We start from the raw sequence: 27,462 nt of genomic DNA, 5'->3' as shown, positions 1-27,462 counted from the left end.
AGTACAGTGTCTCTGAACAGTGCTTCAGCAAAAGTACTGGAAAGTGCTTTAAGCCTGATTAAAGAACCCTTATTTACACTGGTTGTATAAACAGCTATACACATGCTCATACAAATAGTCCCAGTGAGCTCAATGCAACAGTTAACATAAAGTGTATCGCAATTAGGCTTTCTTCTGTCTACTTGTCTATCTGTTGAAATTAGTATCAGTTTTATCTGGAGAATTTAGTTCTAGAAGCTAGTTCTATCAAGAGTACTGCTTGGCTCTGCTTGTTTTCTTTCCTCTGGTTTAAAACAAGCAAAAGCCTTAGCTGCAGGGTCTGTGGGAGGGTTTTAAGTGATGGTTCAGGAGGCTCTCTTTGTCTCTGCACTAGCTATGAACAGACCAAAATAAGTTCATGATTGGTTTTCAGAAATAATGCTATATGTGTGTAAATCCCCTCTGCCAGTTATATAGTTTATTTGCAATTACAAATGTATTCTTACACATGATAAACCAGAACTAATTTGTGTTAAAATAGCACTGAAATGAAATGTAAATAACTGTGACTTCACTGCTGTTTTAAAACCTGCCTATCCAGACTAGTTTAGTGGTTTTCTTGGAACATGCAACAGATTCTTGAGGGGGGAAAAAAAAGAGGAATTTTCAGATGTCATCTTTTTAAAATACAGAACTTCCCTCTGTAGAACACATTTTTAGACAGTTTAATCTTGACTTTCATTTCATGAGTTCACTCTCTTGAACTCAGTCACTGCAGGCAATGAAGTTTATATCTTGGTGCCAGTAGTAGCTGTCATAAAATTATTCATCTCTTTAAGTCTAGGCAATGTAATTGGTTCACTTCTTTCTTATTGCTGAGTTTGCTTCCATCAGAAAATTAAACATTTTGGAAACTGGTACTTTCTCTTTCTTCATAAGCTTTATATGCTTTATACCTTATACAAGACATGGTATTTATTTAATTGTGCCTGGCACTTTAAATAATTGCTTCTTTTTTTAAAGTTGCATATTACTTTACTAAATGTAAACAGGGAGGTCTGTAACCGGTTATGCCAGGTATTTCCTTCAAACGTTTTTTAATTTCACCAAAACACAGCTGTTTCAGAGGAAGGTAGTTCATTATGTCAGAAGACAAAAATGTGATCTAGGTTCTCCTTAAATTATGACTTCTAGAATGAAACCTTGAGATTTGGTGAGAGGTCCATATTATTGTCAGGGGGAGTCTTTTGTGTAATCTCTGTGAAACAGCTTTTCAGAAACTATTCTGTATGTCTTCAAAAGACCTTTTTGCGTCTTGACAGGTGAATTCTCTGAAGAATCTGCAGGGAGTGGAAATACACCACTGGCAGGTAGAATTGCTAGGCTTTAACTTACTCAATGTTCAGTGGTCTTTCTGCCTCCCAGGGACTCGTTATGTGATGAGCAATGTTCTCTTTTTAAGAGCATCTACTGGTTAGGCTAGGACTGTCTTCAGCCTGGAAAAGAGGTAGTTTGAGGATGTCGTAGAGGGCTACAAATTACTGTATAGAGTTTGGATGCATGTAACAGCAAAGAGAAGCTGGGTGGGAGTTGTCTTGTTCTAAAATGAGGAGGATGGACCGTCATATGAAGCTAGTGAATGCCGTGCTTAGAGCAGAGAAAGGTGGCACTTTTAATAACATTGTTTTGCCACTGTGAGTTTGAGAAGTTTCTGTGGGCTCAGTGGGAGACTGGGGAAGGTGCTTGCACAAAATAAAGTGGAGGTTTTTAAGTATATAAAATCAGGTTCAAGGAATCTCCTCAGCTGAAAATAGAGATCTGGAGTCTAGTAAGATAAGCATATGTTTTCTTTACTTCCTGTTCTTACACTTCCTTAGGCATCAATTTGTGGATAAAGGCCACTGTGCTAGACGGATCCTTGGTCCGAAACACTTTCTATTCTGACATCTGGAAACCCAACTAAAGAAATTACTTTGTAATTCCCTGCAGTTTTTTTTTTTTCATTACTTGTAAGTTACACTAGAGCTTTGTGTTACAACCGAGGGGCAAAGCAAGTCTTCTTGCTGATGTTCTCAAAAACTCATGCTGAACCAAGGTACTGAGAAGTGGAAGAAGAAAGCTGCTGGAATTCAGGAAACTGGGAAGCTTGTCTTAGCTATTGTGGGCTGAGTGTGAACCATAAAATGAAGAGAGGATGGGAAACACAGGGTGGAACGTGGAGCTATGAGGGAAGACTAATTCTGGGAAAAGAATATAAACTGTAAAAGTAGCTGGACAAGAAAACAAAAGGGGATGGCTGGGGATACATGATTGAAGAACTAAGGGAAGGTAGGAGATGGTAGACTTGGCCTGGCAAAAGGACCAGGAGAGTCAAGGGAAAGAGCTTTGAGGGAAAAGAGGAAATGGATATAGGGCCAGGAAAAAAATTAATGGGAAAAAGTTCAGTGACTTCTCCTAGAAAGAATATCCTTGTAGAACTTTCACGTTCTGTTGCTTTTAGCAGATGACCATGAAAGCCAAGTGCTAAATTTGTCTTTTGTAGTCTGGTGGACCATGAAGACCGTGAAGAACATAACTAGCCTCTCATTGCTATTGCTTTTAACCTGGACTGGAGCTTTTAACCTGATGAATAAAATTGTAGAGGTGGAATGTGGGGCAGGATGGGATTATGTTTAGTGGTCAGTTTTGAAAAGTTGGGTTTCAATGAGTTGGCAAGTATCACATAAAATTGTGTGTCAGAGGAAGAAATACAATTCCATTTACCAGGATATCATTGGAGTTACTGAACTGTGATTCCATCCTTTAGGTTTGGGTTTTGTGGTTGGTTTGTTCTGTTTATTTTTTTTCTCCTGTTTGTTCTGGATATTCTTCCCAGCTTCTGCAATAAATGCAGAAATCTTGCTGGTAATAGATTTTTTTCCCTGCATGCTGTCCCTCATGTGAAATGAGACTACAGAATAAATGTGGTAGTTCATGCAATATATGTAGTTCAATGTGGTTTTCTATAGTCGTAGAAAAGAAACTAAATATGAAATATATAAGGCTGCAGAGTATTTGGTCACTTCTGAACTCTTGAGTAGTTTATGCCACTATGGCTTTTTATGCTCCTTTATTATTCTATGTTGGATCCTTTCAATCACTTCTACAGACTCTTTCGCCTTGAGGATAGCTAAAGTGATACCAGTCTATATATTACAAAGTTGAGTGCAGGCTGCTGCTTAAAATGGGGCAGCTTTGTCTTGCCCGTGCCTCTGGCTTGATATCCGTTTTGTGCTTGTAGTGCAATTTTTCCAGCTATGAGGTAGAATCATAGAATTGTTTAGGTTGGAAAAGACCTTTAAGATCATAAAGTCCAACCATTAACCTAACACTGGCCAGTTACCACTAAACCATGTCCCTCAAAACTACATCTACACATCTTTCAAATACCTCTCTGGGCAGCCTGTTCAATGCTTGATAACCTTTTCAGTTCCTGACATCAAATCTAAACTTCTCTTGGCACAACTTGAGGCCATTTCCTCTTGTCCTGTCACTTCGGAGAAGAGACTGACCCAGGAGTATTTACATAAAAAAGGGAAAATAGACATTGACAACATGTCAGGGAAAAGGGATAACTAGTACAGCTTAAGGTACTGGAAAATTTAAGGCACTTGGTTCATTTGAAGGAACAGGACTTATTATATACTGGAAGTTCCTTCAGACGTGAGTCTGTTTCCACATGTTGCATCTCTGTGGTGTCAAGACTTACTGAGACTTATCATTCAGGATTGAAGAAGAATATCTGAGCTAATGAGAAATGGAAATTTATTTTTTTATTTCTGCACCTGTTTAGTTAGTTTTAATAGAGAAGTAAATTGACTGCTTTCCATCTCAGTTAATCTGTGGATTTGGTGCTTGGGTGAGGCTCTCCAGATTAATTAGTGGGTTTAGTAAATGATACAGGGAAAAGTAATCACATTCTGCATGTGTTAGTAGCACAGTGCCAAGTCTTTATTTTCGTCCTCTGGAGCCTACAATGCCTGAATCCTGATATTGTTGCTTATAAGATGGGTAACTTATCTGTTAAAATGGGGACTGTCGTACAGATTACATCACAAGCATTGACTTTTTTGTTCACTGTAATAAACTGAATTTTGTGTTCACTGTAATGTGAGATGCTGAGTACCCTCTTTGCTTATTAACACCTCCCCCCTCTCTGATTCTTAAATGTATTCTGAAAGCCTCTATAGTTTTCAACAATGTCTATTTTTTTTTCTGCCGAAAACCATTGTTTTCCTGATTAGCAATACTCGAATAACCTCCTTAAAGTAGAACTTTGCCCAAAGATTGTGCAACCTCTCTCCTTTCTCTCTTTAGCTTGTGTATTGCATTTACAGCTCAAAACATTGGTTTAGCCATTACAGCCCTTAAAAATTGGGTTTTTGTCAGAAGAATTGTCTGCTCTGTTTAAACTTCATGAAACATCTCCTGTTTGGGTTTTTTCTTTCCTTCAGTCATGGAAAGAGAATTTAATTGAAAAAACATGGTGCTAATTGACAAATGTAATGATTCTTTTAAACTATTAAACATACTGTTCTTAAAATCAGGCATCGGTAGATAAAAGTTAATGGCTAGCTTATTAGAACTACTAATTGTCTGATTTTTTCAGCAGCTGTAATGCAACTAATTATGGTCATAAGGACTGGATGGTTTAAACTAAATTCCAGGTATTATACAAGATGAGTTTTTGTTTTTCGGTAGGCCACATAGTGGTGATAGGTGGCTACCTAGCATTGCTTTCACATTTTTTGGCACTTGTGGTCTTTTCTATTTGAATTGTAATGTTCCCTCAGCAATATCACGAATAGAATAAATTGTGGCTGGTTGTGTGTCTTTCAGCTTCTAATTAGAATGTACTAATTACAAGCTGTTCTGTGAAGCCTAGTTACCATTGGATTTGTGTTCCATGTTCCCTGAGCCCTTCTCTCTACATTAGAAATCACTTAAGAATCTTAGGTCTTGTTAGAAGACTGACAGTTAAGGAGCTTGTAATTGCTGTCAGACTCTGATTGAGCTGAGTATCAGTTGTCTGTTTCTCACAAATGGAGACAACAGGAATATGTTGGGATATTTTTTGTGAAAAGTTTAACTGTTTCTTTGCTTGCATGCTTATTGTCAGCTTTCAGTAAGGTCTGTGACATTGCATTTGACATCTTAGGATGTTTTTTGAAGCAGAAGATAGTCTGAAGCTTTTCATGTTTGTTTAAGATCCATTAGCACTGGTATTGAGGGCTTTTTTTATATCTAATGGTTAAAAGGTGACAATCTGAATTAATATCTGTGTCTGAAAGGCTGGGTGTTAGGAGACATTGCACAGTCAAGATATCAACTGATGCCACCTGTTACCCACTCTGGAATAAATATTTATGATTAGATATGTCAGGCTGTAAGTTGCAATGAGTAGTACCATACAGCACAGAATGCCTGTTTGGAATCAAGCAGTCTTGAGTGCAAGTAAATTTGAAAACTGAAACCAGAAAACTCATACCAAAGTTCACATGGGACGCAGGGGAGAATCTATGGTAGATAATGAGGTTTTAATTTCAAATGTGCATTCCAGCTTTCTATATCAACTCTGTTGTTCCGAGAAAACTCTGCTGGATTTCTGAATCGAATTTGGGCCTAGTTCTGAGATTTGCTGAGCAGCATTTGCAGGTTTGTCATTAGCAAGATGTCAAATCTAGTATTCTAGGAACTGTGGATGCTTCCTTTCTGGCAGGATCAAAGCCCTTGACTGTTAGAGAGCCATGTCATTAAAAAAAACCCACAGACATGCAAATTATATACACCAATCTTTGTTATGAACCAAGAATCCTTTGTCACGTAATTAGAACATATTTCTTCCAAACAGTTTCCTTGGGTGTGGTTTCTCATAGTTTTGTTTTCTGTTCTCCCTGTGCCTTTCTGTCCTTTGATGCCTGTCCTAAGTAAAAAGTAAAAAGTTTATTCCTGGAGCTATGCACACGCTATTGGGGCTGATGGGTAATCTGCCTGATATGCTGGCTACATGCATCAGCTGATTGACTAACAACTGCTTATTAAATTAAATGCAAATGATTGAAATTTGTACCCCTGTTTACTTCATAGGGGCAGTAACTTGAATGTCCTTCTACTGCCTTTTTCACCACGAAAATTGTAAAAGCTTTTTTATTGTTGATATATTGTTCCCTCCTCTTGTATATAAGGTCGCTCCATAGATTCAAAAGTGATTAGAGCAGGACAAATATGCAAGTACCATACCCAAATAAGCTTCACTTCTGGAAAACAAGACAAAAGCTCATATAGCTGCCAAAAGAGAGGGCCATTGCAAAACATCCAGGGTTAAAATGCCTTTACTAGTTTTGTCACTAAGAATTTGTATAAACTATTATTTGCTTCTGTTTTGAGTAAGTAAAGTTGTAGCTTAGATTTTGTAACAGACATTGCACTGATTTTGAGGTTGTTGATTGCTGAAACTTCACTTGATCTAAAATATCTATATCTCATATATCTATATAAGGTCTTTACCAGTTACATACATTATGATGAACAATTAATAAAATGAATGCAAACATCTGGTCCTTAATTTTTTCCCCTGTTCAGTAATTACCTTCTGACGAAGCAAAAATGTTAGCTGATGAAGTTTTGATTTATGCTCTGTGTGTCTGTGCATAACTTAAATTCAGATACTGTTTTAATTTGAACTGGTAACTATTGCAATTGTTTGCACAAGGACAAAAAACAACCATCCTTTATGTGACTGGGTAGGCCTGTGGTTTTTTTTACTGATGGGAAATTAAGTTAGATCAATCACATTGCTGACTGAAGAAGAAGTTAGATGTGAAGTTAAATTCAGTATTTAATGAATGGTGACTCTGAGCTTGTCTTAACATAATTGAAATTCTGTTTTCAGGTGATTTTGTTTGACTGAATATGCAGGAATCCTCTCTGGAGGAGACTATTCTGCAGTGGGTAGTATCCTGCAAGGATAATGAAATGCCATCTGAAACTAACTCTTTCTTGTTTCCTCTCTTGGCGTTATTATTTTTATTTAATTTGCTTAAGAGTTAAAGGGCTTCTTATTTGTGTTCTTTTCAATGAGGTAAGAGAGTTTTCAGGGGCAAATAACTTCAGAATGATCAGGTTTTTGGAAAGACATAATTCACATTGTTTTCATGCCTTCATAGTCTCATTAATTACGAAATGCTTTTCCCTTTAATTTATACGGTAAAACCAAACTGCATTCTTGAACTTTTACTGAATTAAAGGCATCCTGATGGAGAGAGTTTATGGAGACAATGTTCCCCTCTTCTATCATTTTCCACTACGCATGTGGAAAAAAGGTAGTTATTTGCATGGGGAAAACAATGAGTGAGGAAGCCTTGGAGAGTTCTGGGTGTGTTCAGTGCTTAGAAACAATTGAGATCCATGTGAAAAGAGTTCTGTTCAGGACAACGGATTTCTGTAAGTACAGCATTTTGCTGTAAATCTTGCGTGAGAAATGGGATTAGATTGTGCCTTACTATAAACTCACAGGAGAAAACAGAGCCCTTGCTCTTTCTCCTTGCTAGCCACAGTGATGAGAGTGTTTCCTATTAATTTGCTGTTCTAGTTTCTTGGCCAGTAAGTAGAAAGTTGATGGTTATCAACTGCTCTAGGTGAACTTGCTTTGGCAGGGAGGCTGGACTAGATGATCTCTGAAGGTCCCTTCTGACACCTACCATTCTGTGATAGGTTTTCATCCAAACAATAAATATCACACTGATAAGTTGTGAATAAACAGGTAAGTGTATGGATTGAAAAGACACTCTAGTATTCTAATGTTAATGATGGAGAAATAAAAGTATGTGATCTCATATTTGTATGTTAACAACATACAAATGTTAACATTCTGGCCACACGTACTTTTTCACATTAAAAAGAATTTCTAGAACAAAAAAATTAGAGGGGTCACTTTTAAAACAGATTTGGTAAGTTAATTTAGGTGCCTAATTAGACTTGAGGATTTTTTTTTAAGGCTAGCATTTAGAATTTTTTTCTGAATTACTTGTATATAACAGCACTAGACAAAAGTAGATTCTTAAATCAAGAAATGCTTGTTTATACATGGTGCTCTGTTTTAAGTGGAAAAGGAGTTATCCAAGCTATTTTTAAGAGTAACTTTATTCAAGAACAAAATAACATAAGACAAGGGAATATGTAAAATGTTTATGACTTGTAATAATAAATTCACACCTTCCCAACTATTTCACTTAGTAGGTTTCCATATAAAGTATACTATCTTCAAGGTTAAATGCAAGTATTTTTTTAGTGATGTAAAAATAGATGAGAACCATCATGGTAAAGTCAATTTCTCTAATATCTTTTAATGTTTTTCCAAGTTTTTCATTTACAGAGAAGTTTACAAATTGACAATCATTGCTCTTTTTACCATTTTTCCCTCTGTTTGGTTCTGTTTTTTCTTTTGGTTACTAAAATCTATTTCACTTCATTTGTTTTAGTACTTGTTACTGGCACATACAAGTAACAGAATTGTTTAGAAATTAATTTCAGTCTAACTTGTAGGATAATATGGTGTTCCATTTAATAGCACATGTAAATCTGTTTGTGTCAAAAGCTGATCCTTATTGTGTTCACAAACTTTTTTCTCTAAAACACAACAGTCTATGATGATTCAGCTAGATGTATAATCCTAACCCAGTTGTACTAAAGCAGCTAAAAATTACTTCAATGATAATTTTCTCAATTAAGGAATTATTGAAGTTACCCCAATTATTTTAATAGCAAGCATGAGAAAAGTTTTTGTGGTGTTAGTCCCCATGTGCAATCTGAAATGGGACAGGAACAGGTATATAGGAATGGCACTAGTCTGGAAGATGTTCCAAACAATCTGTTGCATCCAGCAGGAATTACTACTCAGTTAATTTAGTGGAGTTTGATCTCTTTAAGAAAAACGTATCTCTGAGTAAACTATTGGTATGGCAGTTTGAAGAGAGAATACTATTTAAAATTACAATATAATCAAAATCAGTGTCTGTATTCCAACATGTGCACTTTAATGCTTGCAGTGACAACATTAAATAATTCTTTTACATAGGTAATCTTCTGTATTTCTTAAATTTATATGTTGAAACTTTCTATTGGGGAAACAGCTGAATAATCTCTAGATAATAAATAATTGTGAAATAGTAGAGAAACTTGGAGAACCTTGTCTGAACAGTGCAGATAATGAAAATATTTTGGAGTATTTGAAAATGTTTTAGTTTATAGTACTTTGCCAATATCACATTACAAATGAGATTGAAATTGTAATGGCTTTCTTTTAAATGCCCTGCAAAAGGATTGTTCTTCTATAAAAAGTGGATATAAGCTGGAGCAGTTAGAATGGTGCGTCGTTTATTAATTTGAAGTATTTGCTACCTGAGAAGAATGAATTCCATGTTATCCATGGATATATGATTGGGAGAATATATAAGAATTTTATCCAATACTTAAAAAAGAGATTGAACTGGGTCAGGAGCCTCATTTGTGAGTATGAACAGTTTCTTTTTGCCAATAAAGCAAAATTGGGCTTTGAGGCCACTGAAGTCTGGAAATAAGTTTTCTGCTTTTGTCTTTAATGGGTTTTGGATTAAATCGAGAATGGAATGTCATCTGGACTGTCATATGCAATGAGACTTGTCAGCTAATGAGAATATAGAGCATCGTATGTAAGTTGATTTTTTGCATACAATTGCAAGGAATTAATGTTCTTGTGGAAAAGCAACAGCTATATGCAAAGTTGCAGAGAATATATTTAGCACTATTCCTTCCATGCAGGAACACGTTGATTTCAAAGTTGCGAGGCTGATTTATATTGCCCAGTGGCCCTGATTTCAGAACTTAAGCAGGATGTTGTTAGAGAAAAATCTACTGTTGCAGCTTTTCCTTCAATTCAGGCTTGGTGGTTCTGTACTATCTCACAATTTTCTGGCTGCCTGAAGGGCCCTAGGTGGTCTCTGTTTAACTCTGTTAGAGCATGTTTTCCTATTCAGTCTTGCAGCAAAGGAATTGGAAATTGCTCTATCCCTGCCGAAAAAGCATATTTATTTGCTGCTTTAAAAAATTTAGTATTTTGCTATCTGACTACCTGGTTGATGGGAATATAATAGCATTCATATTCTTAATATTATACAGTATTACTATACAATTATGTTATACAGTAGTAGTTTAGTTAATGCCAATAAGTTCTTGATAATTGCGTGCAAAACCAACTCAAAACCTCATTGCATTTAAAGCAAAATTGACTTTTTTGCTGCCCTGTGTGGCCGAAGCACAGTGGTATCCAATGAGATATGTATGGGGCCTTGAGGAACATGTTAGATTTGCAAGTGGCTCCATATGAGAGCCAAAGACTAAGAACTGTGGTTTCATCTGATCGGAGAGAATTTAAGTGTAAATTATTAGTGGAACTCATAACATTTACTTGCATACCATTTTTCAGTTTCTTATTTTCTCCATTTGTTAGCATGTGGTATATTTCAAAATGTTAATTCAAAAATAGAATCTGGGAGAGACCTGGGAATCAGCTGCCTTACTGGTGTGGATATAGATAAATCAGTTTCTACTGTCAAGTAATGACTAAAATGACTTGAAAGCAAACATCTGGTCCAGATCGTTAAAGCTGTGTTGTCTTACGTTCAGGCAAATGAGCAAATTCTGTCATCTAAGGGGCTACACATCCGAGTGCTTATTTTATTTTGCATTGATTGTTTTAAATCATGACTGTGGAGGGATGATCGGTGTTTTAAACTTCTCTTCCTGGGCACAACATGCTTTCCTAAAATATCACCTTAATGGAAAATATTTGAAATTATTTTGACCCATTTTCTAAGGAGTGACGGTATTCATATTATAAAGCTATAGCTTAATCTTTCAAATTCAGAGGAACTTCATTGTTCGTGGTCTGTTACCGCCAACGGTAAAACCATGGTTTTTGTGACTAGTTGGAACATTTATTCTTATAAAAAATAACTGTTACCACCTTTCATTTTTTTCACCTGTAAAATTATTTTCCAGAACATCAAAACGCTTTGCAAAACATGATTTTTGTTTTTTCAGTTATTCATACTTGGTAGTCACAATAGCTGTTATAACTAATCCTCTTGTAGGGAAGGAATAAGCCCTTTGTCACAGCTACAGTTCAATTATAGCTACTGTGTACCTGCTCCTTTTGAATCCAGATTCTGACTTTGCAGATTTTCATGTAATGTATTTCAGATTGACTCTTGGGAATGATCTTGTGGAGCTGCTAAAATTGGATTCTTTCCAGTGGTAGAAATGGAATTCTCTGTAATGAGATTTTCAATATAAGGGAGAGACTGCCTAAGTTCCTCAGTATTTGTAGTATGCATATGGGAATATAATGGTAAATAAGATGACAGTGTTTATGAACTGTTTATTCTAGATGGTCCATAGCTTATGGTTCATGGTAATGAGTTAACTTTTCTTAGATCCATGTGGATTTTACAGGATTTATGTATTCTGGAGTGTTTCACATTTCTTTGTTCTAAATAGAACCTTTACGATGAAACTCAGTGAAGAATAAACTGATTCAAAAAACATAAAATGTTACCCCCCAAAAAAAATAAAAGCATGACTGCTTTATATGGACAATCCTTCCATAATATATTTCGTAACTCCCTTTTAGACCATTCATTTTATAGGTAGCTGAAAAGAATGGTTAGTAATAAGGCTTCTTTCAATTAAAAACAAAATAGCTGTTGACTGTTACTGAGCATTGCTGGCTTTTGCTGTTCTATCAAAAAGTCAGGCATCGGTATCATTACAAATAATGAACCAGCTGATGATCATCTGTTTTGCTGTAGTTAGGAGCACCTTTTGACTGTGACCTTGTATCTCTCTGGAGCTGAGAACATTCCCCTCATGATGGGGTTCCTTGCAATGCATAGGTCAGTTTTCCAAGAGTAACAAAAAATGGAAACATATTTAGACACGTTGCTGCATTATTTTGTATACTATGGTTTGGGTCAAACCTCGTCTTGGATTCATTGCACCTGTCTTCAAGTCAACTGTGCTATTAAGTGTGGCTTGAAGTCTTTAAAAACACCCTCTGAAGTTCCTTATAGTGCCACTTTAAATGTAAGTTTAGGAACTTTAAATGAAAGTGTGTTAAGTTTTCTTTGCAGAGTGTTATTAACTAGAGGGATTCTGGATTAATTTAGCAGCCAGGTCTGTTCTTTCAGCCATAAGCCATGCTGTCAGGGAAACTTAATTACAGTTTAAGTGGGATGCAAATGAGTTGTGACACTACATCATTTCACATGAAAGGTTCATTACTTACATTAACTGCACAATGCTCTCTCCTAAGCATAGGGCTCATTACAATTTTTCTGTTTTTTAACATGGCTACATTTGAGTATGGCTTTTACTTTTAATATGTCTTTTCTTACTACATGTTCTTTCTTTAATCGTTTAAGCTTTAAGCTGTTGAGTGTATGAAATGAGTTGAACCTGAGTAGCATAGAAGATACTAAAATAAAGCCAGACTTTATAGGCTTCTAAAACTCTCACTTTGAATTCATTTGTCATATTCTGAGTTTTCATGTGTGCAGAGCTGTTTCATGTACTTAAATATGAGATGTCTGCCTTAGTAGGGATGTACATTTCTTGCTTCTTTCCTAGAAAAATTATTATATTATTCTTAGTGATTTACCATATTTATGGGGTCAGGGTAAATAATGATGGCTCTTTTACAGTGGAATGAAATGTGTTTATAATGACTCCAAATTAAGGAATTTTGATTCGTTGTTGGTCATCCTCAAGGGAGAAAATAACTTATAATGTTATGTCTTAAACTCCTAGGCCAGCTCCATAGTTGCTTGGCAGGTTGTGCCATCAACCAGTTGTGCCTATATTGACGAAAAAGGTCAAAAGGATATTTGTTGGAAGCCGTGTTTAGTTGTCTTTAAGTTTTAATTCACTGAAATACTTCATTTTTATCTTAGTGCTCCTCTACATAATGTCCTTTTTCTTGCTTTAAAAGGGGAGGGCTGTGTGTGGGAGGGAATCTTGCTTTTGTGCCACAACAGGGAGTGGCCATTTAAGTCCATAAATTATTCTTTCTTGCAAGAATATTACATCAATATCAACAATTATTATAGGATATCCCTCAGGTTTTATTTTCAATTTGCATAGTGCAACCAATTCGTAGCACTTTGAAATAGCATTGGAGTTGTCCATTTTTAGGAAGTCCTGCAGATATATTTGATAAGAAAATAAATATTTGGGCTTATTTTATTATTGGTAAACTTAATTTATTTGGAAGTTCACACTAAACTAGATTGCACTTAAACCATTTATTGCTGCTTAGGAAGGGTCTTGAAGGCAAGATTCTCAGCTACTATCATCGCTTCACTGCTAATTAATAATTAGCAATTAATCTAAAAGACCCCATTCCGTTTCACTGCATTTAGTGCTTATGAAAAATGCCAACATGATATCCTTGAAAATAGCTGGCAATCCAAGGTCAGTGTTTTACTGCACCTGTCTTTTGTATAAAGAGCAACTTTATTGCCTGTTCCCTTGTGTTCCTCAGGAACATGCTGTCACCCCAGCTGCAGAGGAAGAAGCAGTGATTCTTATCTCAGTCTCTACTCAAGCTCTCATCAAGTATGGAGTTTGAAGTCATGCTTTGGTAGCATCAGTTGTCATGCCCAAGTCAGTGGGGTACCGATGGAACAGAGTGGGATTATTCCTTGAAATCAATGGGCCTTTCCTAGGTCTTAGTTTCTTTATGACTGAAAAAGTTCTATCAAAAAGTTTATTCGGTCAGCAGTCTACCTCAGTCCTATCTTTATGCCTCTCTGAAGTGTGTATATCAATGGCTCATTAACTGCAAAATTGCAGTTTTAAGAAGGGTATCCAAGTTCATAAACACTGTTTGGCATGCTGCTGTCGACCTAAGCAACAAAGTAACTTGCTTTTCCTTAGGGGGAGCTTGGGCATCATCAAGGGATGAGTGCTTGGGCATTCCTATCTTTGCCTTCTATTAGATTAGAACATGGAAAAGTTGAGATCTCATGAGCTTCCCACTAAGTTTGAAACAATGCATGAGGTGGTTTTGTGAAACTTGTGAGAAAGATTACCCAAAACTAATGTGTTGTATTGCTTTTATCTATAAATGCATGTATAACTACTTTTCTGTGCTGAAAGCTGCTTCATACATAACTATCAGTGTATAGTCAACAAATTCTGATCTTGCCCCTTCTTTGAAAATTTGATGAATATACCTTTTATGTAAAAAATAACATGCTAGGAAATGAAAACAAAATTTTTTTGAGGTATTTACTCTTTTTGATTAGATTTATTTCTTCTTGTGTTTTATCTTTTTTTAAAGAAAGCTATGTAACTTGTCTTATACCTTGAATTTTCTGAAGGCTATGTGAACAAGCTGACTGTAATTAGATTCTAGAAACAGTTCACAAGCAACAAAGGCAACATACCTTGTTTAATGAAAAATTCTTCTCTAAGTTCTTCTCTAAGGCAGAACAGATTCATTATAACAGAAAGGAGAAGCTTGTGGCACGGTGTCTTTCTGTAGGTTGTGTTTGTGGATATATGTATTCCTAAATGTAGCAAGAGGGAGACAGACTCAGCAAACTCTTCAGTTAAACTGAGTGAATGGAGAATATGACTAAAGAACTTACTAACCTGGTACCACCAAACAGCCTTCACAAAAGTCACATGTGATGCAGTCATGTGAATTATCCAGGCCAAGGCAAAAGCTGGTTCAGAAGCTCTACTGGAATGTTTCACAGGTTTTATTCTGATTCTGTAAGAAGAAATAGAGACCTCTCGGTGAAATCATCTCGGCTCAGGAATTGTAACACTAGCTAATGCTAGCATAGAAAAACAGAGCTCATGTGGAACCATTGAGCAAAGCCAAGCAAGAAGGGGGATTTTTGGTTCATGGAGAGCTTGTTTCTCACAATTGCATGATGTTTTGGTATTTTTAGTGGACCAGAGATTTGAAAGCATTGCTTCTTAATAACATCCTTTAAGAACACAAATATTCTAAAATGCCAAAATTTGCATTTAAAAACTCTTCAGACATTACCTTTTTTTTTTTTACAGTGAAAAGGGAATTGTGCTTGACGGATATTTAACTTTTTAGTGTTATATAGCATTTTCGTCACTTTAAAAAAAAAAATAAATCAATGCTTCCCTCCCACCCCCATCTCCAGCTTTAATACCTTTTTGAATGAGATGTGTGCAAGAGAGAGTGGACAGATACTCTGCTCTAGAGCTGAAGAGGGACTTGTGATTCTGCAAGCAGGATATTATTTACTGTGTATTCCCATTTCTGGGAGCAGCCTGACTAATGGCTGGTACATGGGAGGCTGGGCTGAAAAAGGGTGTGGTCAAAGGTCCATTACTTTCCCCTGAAGTATGATGGAGGGGAACAGACTTAGAAGGCAAAGGCAAAAGGAGCAGTAATGTTGATGATGGGGCTTTCGGAGGCATTCTTACTTGTTTTCTTTTTCCTTTTTTTTTTTTTTTTTTTTTTTTAAGAATTTACTAGAATTTTTTCCAGGCTCAGAATAGCCTGAGCTCAGAGTAGTGGAAAGAACAGAGACCATGAGACCATGCTGGGTATTGAGGAAGTTGAAGTCCCTACAAATGATCTTACAGAATGAGAAGTAGTGTGATTGAACAGGTGCAGGCACATCTGAACATAAACTAGGAGATATAAATTATATTTAGTGTCACTGCATTAATCTAGCAATTATATTTAGGTTTACCCTTTTTAATAACTGGCACTGAGCATCATTACTTATGTCTTTTCTGAAGAGGCAACTGTGCTAGTAGTAGTCATGCGAGTAGCATGAAAGAAAGACGGAGAATCTTAAAAAGTACAGAAGTTACTTTGGTAACTTTGCACTCCCGGTTGCTACTTGAGGAAGCTTGAGGATATTGTCTCTAATTGCTGTTAAAACAGTCAATTGTGAATTTCAGTATTTCCTCTTCAGCTTAGGAGTAGCTGAATTAGTGAGACGCTGGGGCTCAGGCCATGTATATTCCATTAATGACTACTTAGATGTGAATATGCACAAATACATAGCTCTTCTGTATATATCACAACTAACTTTTGAGAGAAAACAGCTTATATGTATTATACTTTGGAATTGTTTGTCTCATGTTTATATTTGAAACTTCCGATGAAAGTAGCGCTGATCTTGAATTCTGTTTTGTAATAATTTTAATTCTTTTTATTACGTAAGTATCAGATCATTATTTAAGTGCAGATAAGGTAGAAAAAATACCTTTGCAATACCTGTGAGAACAGAATGATTCTAGGCAGCGCAGCTTGTCCAGTACATTAACAATATTTGGATTTAAAATATTTGCCCTTTGACTAATTAATTTCTATGCAAATCATTAGACTTTCTGGAATACAATGGGAGTAGAATTGCTGAGAGATTTTGAAAAATGCAGTCTCGTTGATCCTTTCAAAGATGACTGGGAAATGGGTCTTGAATCTCTAAAGAATGTGACCTGTATTCAGTTTGCTAGCAACCTAGAGGCCAGCTGAAATGCTTTGGTGCAAAGTAAATTAAGCTGCATGGGAGTGAAACAAAATATTGATAGAGAAGTATTCTGTCTCATTTGATTGTGTGTAATCTTGGAGGGGGGACAAGACAGGAGCAAAACATCTGCAATGAAAAACAAATTTCTGGACAGAGGTCAGCCTTTAAACATTGTAGTAAAATAGCTGCAAAAATATTCCTAAGGAAACTTGTATTGGGGAAAAAAAAATGGACTCCACTAACATATCATTAACAAGTAAGGATCTCTAGCACTACTGTTTCAGTCATAGAATTGCACAGAGTTAGAAATTCAGTAGAGTTGTGGAGAACTGTAATACCTAAAACAGTTTTGAGGAATAAAAAGTATACTAATAAATCACTTGTCAGTATAGATAATAGAATACTGCATCATTTTCTATTAGCTAAAGTAAAGGTTATACACAATTGTTTACTCAGACAGTATGATCTTACTGGAATATTCAGCAGTGACTTCCATGGTTGCTGGGGGCCAGAATGCCTGGGAGTGTGGGTAAGTGATCTTCAGTGCATTCTTCTGCTTGGTTGTTTTTCTCTTTTGCCCCTTTCCAGCTGTCTGTCGTTGTCTATTGCTTTTGCTGAAAGAGGTGAGCTGAGAGAAACGGGGAATGGCCAGCACTTACATTTTATCCTTTGCTGTACCAGCCTTTCTAACTCATATTGAGGAGGGTGGACATAGGGAGGATGTGGGAATTAGGAAGAACTAACCTATTACTGATAAAGGTCTTGAGACAAAAGATAGCAGGGAAATAATTGTCATTATTTCAAAGATCCTGTGGATAGTTGCTCCTGAGGCACAGCAGTTATGAACTGCCCAATTTATTATTTACAATGCCCTTTTGCAATTGAAATATTTTACCTTTTCCTGCAATTGTTATAATTTCTGAGAAAGATGCCATGGTATTTAGTAGCAATAGTGATAGCAACATTTGAAAGACAATGATTATTGAACTAAGGGAAAAAAATTACTTTCCTTGAAAAAATAAAATGTTGACCGTAAACATTGTTAAAAGTGTTCTGAATAAAGAAAGTGTGGTAAATGAATAGCTTGTTTTGCTTTGAATAGTAAGATGTTAAAAATCACAAATATTTACATTTGAATAGAAGCAGTAAGGTACCTCAATGTCTTTACAACTAATGGGCTGTAACCAGAAACACTGTTTTAAAGTAGCCTTTATAAGTATTATTTTTCTGCCATGAAATTGCACAGAAGGTGGGAGCATTATAGATTAAAAGTAAATTGCAGGAGACAGTTGAGACTAGACATTGCCACCATTATATTGAGTGGTATTTTATGCTAAATTAGTTTAAATGGGACTGTCTTGGGACTCTCATCTCAATAAGATTTAGCCTGGAATAGGAGTCACACTATGCCCGCATTGGTCACTAATTTAATTTTTTCCTTTGTGGCTTGTCTTGATCAGGATTTTTTCCTGTGTTCTTTGTTGTCATGAATTTTCTGCCGGTGTTCAGAGAGTATAGGGAATCTGACCCCTTTGCTGTTGTGGGGTGAAATTATGAATTCTACTGTCTTGGGTTTTTTTGTAGTTGCTGTAATCTCAAGAAGACTATTTATAAAGCAAGGCTAAGCGAGCATTAAATCCTCCTTTTAGTATGAAGCAATACTTTTTCCATTCAACCTCATGTGATGAGGAAGAGGTTTAATTCTGTCTAGTTTAAAGGTGTCAGAAATTGTGATTCATTTTCCACACTGAAGGCTTGAACTCTTTCTCCCATCTATATTAGCTGTCACAACAGCAGTGTAAACTATTAAAAAAAAAAAAGTTTGCATTCTTGTATTTAAAAAAATGAGACAAGGCTTAGCTGAAAAAAAGAAATTGATGATACGTCATGGTGAGTGGAGTTTATTAACTCTTAGGGACATATGTGCCTGAAAGCTTGTTACCCTTTAATCACGATGGCAAAAGCAGCTTGATATACTTAGAGTATTTAATTTTCTCTTGCTCTTTGAGACATGGACACTTATCTCATGGTGTGTTCACTTTGTGTAGTTCATTGTATCTGTGTTGTGGGGCCTCTGCTAATATCTTCCCCCTCCTGGATATGCAAGTGAAAGCATAAGAAAGCATTTAAATCAATGAAGCTAACAAATAAACAGCATGTGGCTGATGCATGACCTGTCAGTTAGATAATAGTGTGTAGGTCATATTGATGGCTTCTGGTGAAGAACCATACTGAATATTGACAGCAGAAGGCTGTATGTGACGAACATCTAATCGGGATTATGTTTACATGGAACTATAACAAGTTAACTATAGTGAGAAAAATACAATCCAGCTTTCTGCTGTGAAAAAATATAAAGTATTATAACAGTAATGCAGTTAATAACATGTTCTAGAAGCATGTTTTAAAACTTATTTTCAGATATACAGGCTGTATGAGCCTTTTATTTCTGTGCCATATAAGAAAGAAGTTGGTGTGAGTAACAGAAAATCAGCTGCTCTTGGGATTTTTCAGTTTATTTACAAATTTCATTTTAATTTCTAGTTTTTCCTTCAATTACAAACATTTTAAAATGTAAATCTTAGGATTTACAGAGCATGAAAAAGCAAACAAAAAAGCCAGAGGAGAATGATCAAAAAAAATCCTTATTACTACCTGAATTGCTTTTAGCAGACATCTTTGTCCAAAAAATAACCACAAATATGCCTTGTTGATGAGATGCTGATATGCTGTGAATGAACACAGGTTTCTCTTTTGAAAAAAATAAAATTTATGTTAAATTTTAGTTAAATAAAAAGAGTCTGTGTTACAATGTCTTTTAAAAGAAATTTTCAGGAAATTATCATGTTAGTGCAAGGTCCCAGAGTAGCTGACAATTTCAAGTCAGGCTACAGTGGATGAATTTTCCAGGCAACTGGGTCTTTACTCTGTAGCAATGCTTTCATTTTGGTACAATTTATTTATTGGTTCTGGAATATTCTGAAATATTGACATATAATGCACTCTTTTTTGGAGTGCAGGTCAAATTTTAACAAGTTACATGCAAACATTCTACTGAAGGTTTTGTCTTCCTCTGAAACTATTCTCTTCAACTATAAAGAAATGTTACGTTTACTGTGCTTACAAATGAATAACTACTTCAAATTCTGATCAGCTTGAAAAGCAAGTAAATTCTATCTAAAATAGAGGAAAAGTAATTGAGCCTTTTGAATTCCAAAAGGTAAGTATAGTTCAGTATTATTGTAAACACAGTCAGTACCTGTTCTATGCATTTTTATGGCTCTGATACATCTGTAATAATCTTAGTGCAGGAAATCAATGAAATTCATATTACTATGCTTTCCGCTTTTTTCTGGCAAGGTTATTGTCAAGTGATTTTAGAAGAATCTGGTGAACACACACTTCATCTTTAGCAACCTAAGTATTTATTGAAATGACTGCAAGAATGAAAATAAAAATGGAGCCAGATAACTTAGCATGTATACATAATTTCGAATGTTTTTTGGCAAAGCACTTCAGCTGTAGCGCAGAAAGATGTTTTTATGTGGTTGCAGTGTAGCTTGCTGTCTACATGATTTATACAGAAACTCTTCTTGTTAGTAGGATAAACTCTGAAAAAATCTAACAAATTAAAGACCTTGCTTAAATGTCACTAAACTTGTTTTTGGATTCTATGATATATAGTACCTATGCTGGTCTTCTTTACAGAGAACGTGTCAACGCCTAATGCAGTGGTACAGACCATTTCTGCTTTGGTGTGTGATATGTTCATTTGCCTGTTGTTACAGTTAATCAGGAACTGAAAAATCTGGAGTGTAGATTCTGGACAATGGAACTAGGCTGCATCCTATACTTTTGAGACAAGAGGATTCACAATAAAAATGGAAGTCCTAGTAGGACACAAACTAGTTTTCATCAAATCTTATTTTTTAATGAATGCTAATTCTAGTAACAAGCCTTTGATGAGCTTTCCTTTACTGTTGTAAATTACGAATTTAAGGCCTTATGTTTTTGGAGATCTCAAAAAAAGTATATAGTATATATTCAGTCAGAACACACTGTTAGTTTTAGCAAGTTCTGAATCCAAATCCTTTTAAAAGGATGATAATGAGATATATCAGGATTTAATAGGTCATAGCCAGTTAGGATACTGGCTTGGCATGGGTCAAACTCATTTAGCTAATGAAGGCTGCAGTATTGTATGAACAGACCAAAAGGTGGTTAGGCAAACAAGGGGCCATTGAAAATGAAAGTAGAAAATGCAAGTGATGCCAATGGAGATGGCTTGATGTTCAGCTAGAGAGGTAAAGAACTCTTACCAGTGTATTGTCAGTGTGGGTGTAGCTTTGGGATTATGACCAAGTGAACGTGCATGGTATGTAGTCAAGAGAGTAAATTACGGTACAGAATTAATACATTGATATAGTGTCAGGAAATACCCGAAGGAAGGTAACAGAAAAGATGAGAGGGATTAAAAGACTTACATATAAGGAAAAAAATTACTGTTGTATTTGACTTATATTACTAATGGTATAGCATCTTGAAAAATTTGCTTTAGTCTAATGTTAGTCTTAATTTTAGGACAAATTTTCTGTAGTCCCTTCTGTACAACTGTGTGCTGTGGGACTTAACACCTCATTACAGTTTTTGGAAAAATGAATTCCTTAATGATACCTGATATTTCCTCCACTTGAACTTGATCCTGTCATTAATAAAGAGGAAGAAACATACTACTACTACTACCTTCTCATTTTAGAGGATTTTAAACCTTTTTTCCACTGCAATTATTGCCTACTTCTTAAGGGGTAGCAGTGTGCCTTGAATGACTTAACACAGTTAAAAAAAAAAAAAGAAAAAAAAATATGATCCCAACCCTGTAAAAGACTTCCAATTAAGAACTGTCTGTTTACTCTTCCTGGAATTAGGTGAAATAACAATCACAAAAGACTCCTTCAGAATGAATCTATGCCATAAATATCTTTTTATAGGGTTTCCTCTGTAATTTAGCATTATGCTAAATAGGCTATTATTTTAAAGCACCATTTCACTTTTCTAACAAGCAGCCTGCAGCTTTTGCATCTGTAAGCCATCATGACACCCATGCTTGTGAATTGTGTCTGCAAACAGATTTTTGGTGGTTTTTTTTTTTCCTAAATGAAACTAACGCCATGCTTACCATTTGAAATACTGCACCTCAGAGCAAACTTTCAGTTGATTACAGGTTTTTTAAACTTCCAGTCTTACAACCGCAGTAACCTGGAGGTGGCAGCAAAGTACACACAAGGAAAATAAAATGAACGCTACCGCATAAACAAGCAGGAGATTAATGATGCTATGCAGTACTGATGATGACTCTGACTAAATGCATCAGCCTCTTCTAGCTTAAAATGACAGTGCAGGTAAATAGAGGGCTGATGTATTTATCTATTGTTTTTTAATTATATTGGGTTTCATCCAAATGCAAATCAATTCCTTCTTTTACATCTCTGTTTTTAGCAGAAGGTGGAAGTTTGTGTGTTCTTTCCCTTTCTTTTTCAATATCATTACAAGCAACTAAGGAAAAAAAGCCCTTTTGATTAATTTTTTTCAGTTTTGTGCACCAATCCAACACAGTTCTAAATCTATCTTCACTAGTCTGCCTGTATTTTTCAAATAGCTTTTCTTAATCTGGGAATGCATGCATTTCAATCTCTCTTGGTTTTCATGTCTTCAGCATTCAAAATGGTATGATTAACTGGCAAGGTGATTCATACTCTAATAACAGATTGCAAAGGACATCATATTAGACATGCTAAGAGCCCTCTTTACTCCAAAGTATACATACAATAATGCCCCAGAGACATGAGTTATGGCTGCTGTACCTTGAATAACAAGAACAGTGAATGCTGGCAGAAACATTATTAAAATGAAAGAGAGAAAACTGGCTGCCAAATTGCAACTGTTGGTTTCAATGTTAAACTTGTTTGTCAAAATACTATTGGGTGGAATCGATAAAAACTGCAGCCAGAATGTTCTACAGGTTAGCACTCTAATGCTGGAAAGTTCATTTTAGATCGATCTAAATGGGAAATTTTTTTGTGAAGAGTATAGTGTAACCTTTTGCAAATGCGTAGCTGGCTTTGTTGGTTAAAATAGAAGGCTTGGAGCACAGAGCCATTTATTCACACACACAATGTAGGCAGTAATGGAACAATTTCTCTGCTCCCGCTTTGCCTGTGTGCCTAAATCCCAGCTTGTATGAAAGGCTTCAGGGGATCAAAAGATGTCATGTTCAAGAGAAATTTGATGTTTGGTTTTCGTGGAAAAAAATATATGTGCACTAAAGCTTTGTATGAAGTAGTTACTGGGAGAGGGAAAGAGGGTTGCATCTGGCTGGCATGAGAAAACAAGCTTTAAGGTCTTTCTCCCCTCCTTTGGCTTCTGTGGTGAGAGTGATGGGCAGCTGTAGCTGTCAACTGCATGGAAGTAGTGCTAGTGGGGGGCCAGCACGGGTGTGAGCAACAGGGAAGGGATCTGTACCCTACAGCTCTGTGACATCTTTTGCTGGAGCTTCTGTGAAAGCCTGCAAGGAAGCCTGAAAGTAGAGTCCATTTTGGCAATGTAGGGATACAACCTCTTTTTCCTCAACCCTTTACTATATCCAAAGGGAAGACAGATATCCTTAGTACCTGTCTCAAGAGGAAGGAAGCAGGAAGCCTGACGGGTTTCTCAGATTAGTAGGAATGTGTAAGGGTAAGGCTGAGCACTGCAGAAGCCATTGCCAGGCAGTGTTTCTTTCCTACTGAGTTCAAGAATCTGCAGCAGGGTTAAATCATCTCTACTCTCTCAGCTTCTCACTCTGTCTGGGAGTGACAGTGATGGTGTGATTCTAGATTGCCCCTTCTGTGGCAGGTATGACTGAAGTAGCATCTGTCTGATTCTCCTCCTCTATCTATGAGTTCTTGCATGGTTTGCTGTTTTATCTAACCCCTATTTCATCCGTGGCTTTTTGTCAAATAAAGTAATCACAAATGCTACTGATACTGTTCCTAAACATAGTGGTATGATAGCCTAACTCTTATAGTATAACCTGTAACTATGTTATAGTTAGTGTGCATGAGCAGTATGAGACCCCTACATTTTAAAAAACATGGTTAAGCCATTAGAAAAATATTTTAGACTTCTTTAGAAAGTTTTAATTTTTATTAGAACTGCTAAAAAACTATTGCATATAGCTTTTTTTTTTGCATTGATTAACTATATGTTTTTCCCAAAGATGGGGATAAATGGTACAATTCTTATAGATTTTAAATCTGTAAAGGGACATCTTTATTATTCGATGTTCTTCATAATAAAGTGTCAATCTGTTTTTGAAAAAACAAACATTACATGGATTTATGCTGAAAGATGAACTCCAACCAAATTGTTAAGTTGGTTGGACCTCATCTGAGGAACACCTCTCCAGAAGTCCTTAAAACTATTATTTTAAATTAATAACCTTTTAGTTTAGCTTATGTGAAGTTTAAGATCATCTAGATCTTTTACACTCAGAGGTTGACATCACTTCCACTTAAACTGCTCTGAAAAAAATTCAAGTTAATCCCAGGCAACACTTTGCTGAATATGTGGTCACAGATAACAGGATTCTACCCCCAATTTCTTGTATTATGGCAAATTTCTAGTTGACTTAGGATGTATGTTATCTACACGTGATTCTTAGACATTGTGATGGGAAACCAATCGAATCGATTGGTCTCAAGTGCCCTTACTGTTTACAAAAAAAAAAACCACCAAAAAAACGAGCAACAACAAAAAAACCCTCTCCAAGTCCAGTCTTCAGTCACTGGATGTTTTTTCAGATTGAGTTTTATCTTGTAAGTGGTGGTGTTGGCTATTGTGGGACTATACACAGTACAAAATACTTGATCTGAATACTGATACTGCAATCTGCCTCACAGCGTGCCAGTTCTTTGAAGGGGAAGGTAATATGGCCACTTCCTGAACTCCCAGTGTGTGCCAGTGAAACTGGAATAATGGGCTAGGCTTTAGTAATAGGCCAAATATTTATAAAATTGAGTATAATTATTTAATTGGAGCAGGCAAATATAAACTGATATAAAGTCTTAGTTTTGTGCATTCCTTTTTCCCTTTTGTTAATCAGACAGACCTAGCATTCTTTCCAGCAGAGAGTCGTGTCTCTGATCAGTTATTGTCCCCTAAGCTGGGTGAGCCCTGAGTGCACATGGAATGTTTGGGAAATCTTGTTCACTGTTAAAGAGATCTCTAAGTGACTAGCAAAAATGCAAAGATGAAACAAACATTTTATTGAAAAAGAGTGTTAAAATTATATTCAAAATAAGTAAGCAGTTCTGTTCTTTACTGCTAGTTTTCTGTAAAATAAAATAAATTGTGTTGAAGATGATAGAATAATTTCAATTTGAAATGCCCCCTATTAATATTAAAGAACTTCATTCTAAAATTGAGAAGAGGATGCCAATATAGAACTTTTATATGAATAGACTAAGCCAAATCTTTCAGCCATGACTATAAAGAACTGACTAGGCCAGTAGTTTGTAAAAGGACCACCAGTACAGTCTTTATTTAATTTATTTTATAAACATGTTGTGGGTCCTTCAAGAAAATATATCCACTGCTAGCCATATAAGCTCAGATATTTTTTTTTTTCCTAGTCTTATGCTGTTAAATAGCTCTCTCCTTTGTGGACCTAGTCTTTATGTCTTTTTCCTTATTAAGAGCTCAGACATTTAACTTCACATGCATCAGCTCGGCTGTAGTATCTGGCTCCCCGCACACTTTCAGTATGACACAAGTGCGAATTTAAATGTCTTTATTGTTTGAGCTAACAATTTTTATATGTAGGTGGCCAAAATCATGCACATACACTGTCACTGCTGCTCAGTTGATTAGTAACTCATTAAGCTATGGGAATATAGCTCTCTGTATGATCTTTGAATTCATGACTGTTAGAGGTGAATACGGCTTTTTTTTCTTTTGGCTCCACTTTGGGCCTCCTTTCTGCATTGAGCTGCTCATATTCCTAATTATGAGTAGCAAAAAATAATTGTATATTTATTTAATTCTTTGGGCTCCCTACTCTATTTCTTCTGTACCTGGTTTCCTCATTGGGAGTGGTGAATCAAACACTGTAGAAAGAATGATTATTAGAGGTTAACAGGACTGTTTGAACCAATACAATGAGCTAAGACAATGTTAAGCTGTATAAGTTACGGTCTTCCTAACAGTGTGTTTTGTATGGGTATTTATTTCACTTGCGAATGACTATCTAGTGAAGAATTTAGCAGAAAGTTGAAAAGCAAATAGAATGGCCCATCGGTGATGCAAGTAGAATGGCAGATTGCTAATAGAGGCTGAAATAAGGATTACAAATTCTTTGCAACTTATTTGCGGTTTTCAGAGGCTTTGAAGCACTAGTCTTCTGAACCTCAGTCCTGTGACATACGGAGCCATCTTAAAGGAAAATATAAGACTTACTGAAAATATTTTTAGTAATAGAGACCAAAATGAGAGTGGACAATTTTTATACCATTTTTACAATTTGTTCTCATTACAGTCTTAAAGCTATAATGCTGTCATGATATTCTTTGGATACTTTCCTCTAGCTGATGAAACCCATTTGTATGTTTTTGATAAGATGTGCATTCAAATTTTCTTTGTTTGTATTAAATCTCTGCTGATTGTGGCTGTCATAATTTTCTGTGAGTGGGTAGCATCTGATCAAATCAGTATTGTTGAGAGGTATATTTTAAGACGACATGCCTATATTAAGGCTGTAATATCTTACCGCTCACAACATTGAGTCCACAGCTGGGAAAGGTGGTGTTTAGGCGAAGGATGGAACTGTAGCTTCTGGACAGTGGTTGATGACAGAGCCCTATTCTGGTCTGAGGCTTAGCCAGGGTTAATTCCTCTGTTTCACGGTTTTCTAGCCTGTTTGAGGGTCTAGGTTGTGACTACTTATGTAAATCAGTTAAATGTGAAAAACTCACATGCCTGCCTTCAGTAGGCAAATGTTATGCATTTCTAGTTATTTATCTCATGCAAAAATGCTGCTGTTATGAAGATTGCCAGGGGTTGGATGACACATATTCATGGATGTAACCTAACTGAAGATGAAACAAAGAATCAAGTCATACTGATGGGCACAGTATTTTGGGACATTTGAAGACTTGGTGAGACCTCTTTGGTAAATGATAATAAATAGGTAATTATAACTAATTATAGCCCAGTTAATAAATCTGCAGTGTAGCTTGCTGTCGTGTAGTGGGAGCTTTCAATCATGTACTTGATGCGCCACAGCTTGACTTTACTGCTCATCTTTCTGTTGCTCCTTACCTGGTCTAGACCCGTGCTGTATGTATATGGGTATATCTTCAGTACTTAGGAGGCTCTACCCAGTTTAAAAAGTTGCAACAGATCTCAGCAATACGAGCACTGAAGTCAGTTCTCTGGTGCCTTCCTGCAGACTTTTTGATTTGAGTTGAAAGTCTTGTTTCTTGTCTTTAGTGGGTTCCATGGCATGAATTCAGGATAACCAAGTGATTGCTTAAGCATTCAGGGTTAAGAGCACTGCTGGTATTTATGGAAAGGTAAAGGCTCCCTTTAAGGGAGATGATTTCTGCAGTATTGGCTGAAGATTGGGGAACGAATTGAATGTGACTTCTGCCTTCCCCTGTGGATAGTCACATTTCTTTGAACTCGCCTCTTTTTTTTTTTTTTTTTTTTTTTTTTTTTTTTTTTTTGCGCGTGTGTGAGTGTGTGCGTGAGTGTGAGTGTGTGTGAGTGAGTGTGAGTGTGTCTGTGTCACTCCGCGGCCGGCGGGAGCCCTCCCGGGATGCTCCCCGCTCCGCACCGCTCC

Source organism: Calidris pugnax, unplaced genomic scaffold, assembly GCF_001431845.1.
Source record: "Calidris pugnax isolate Ruff unplaced genomic scaffold, ASM143184v1 scaffold42, whole genome shotgun sequence".
Lineage (NCBI taxonomy): Eukaryota > Metazoa > Chordata > Aves > Charadriiformes > Scolopacidae > Calidris > Calidris pugnax.
Note: the sequence above shows the minus strand (reverse complement) of the source record.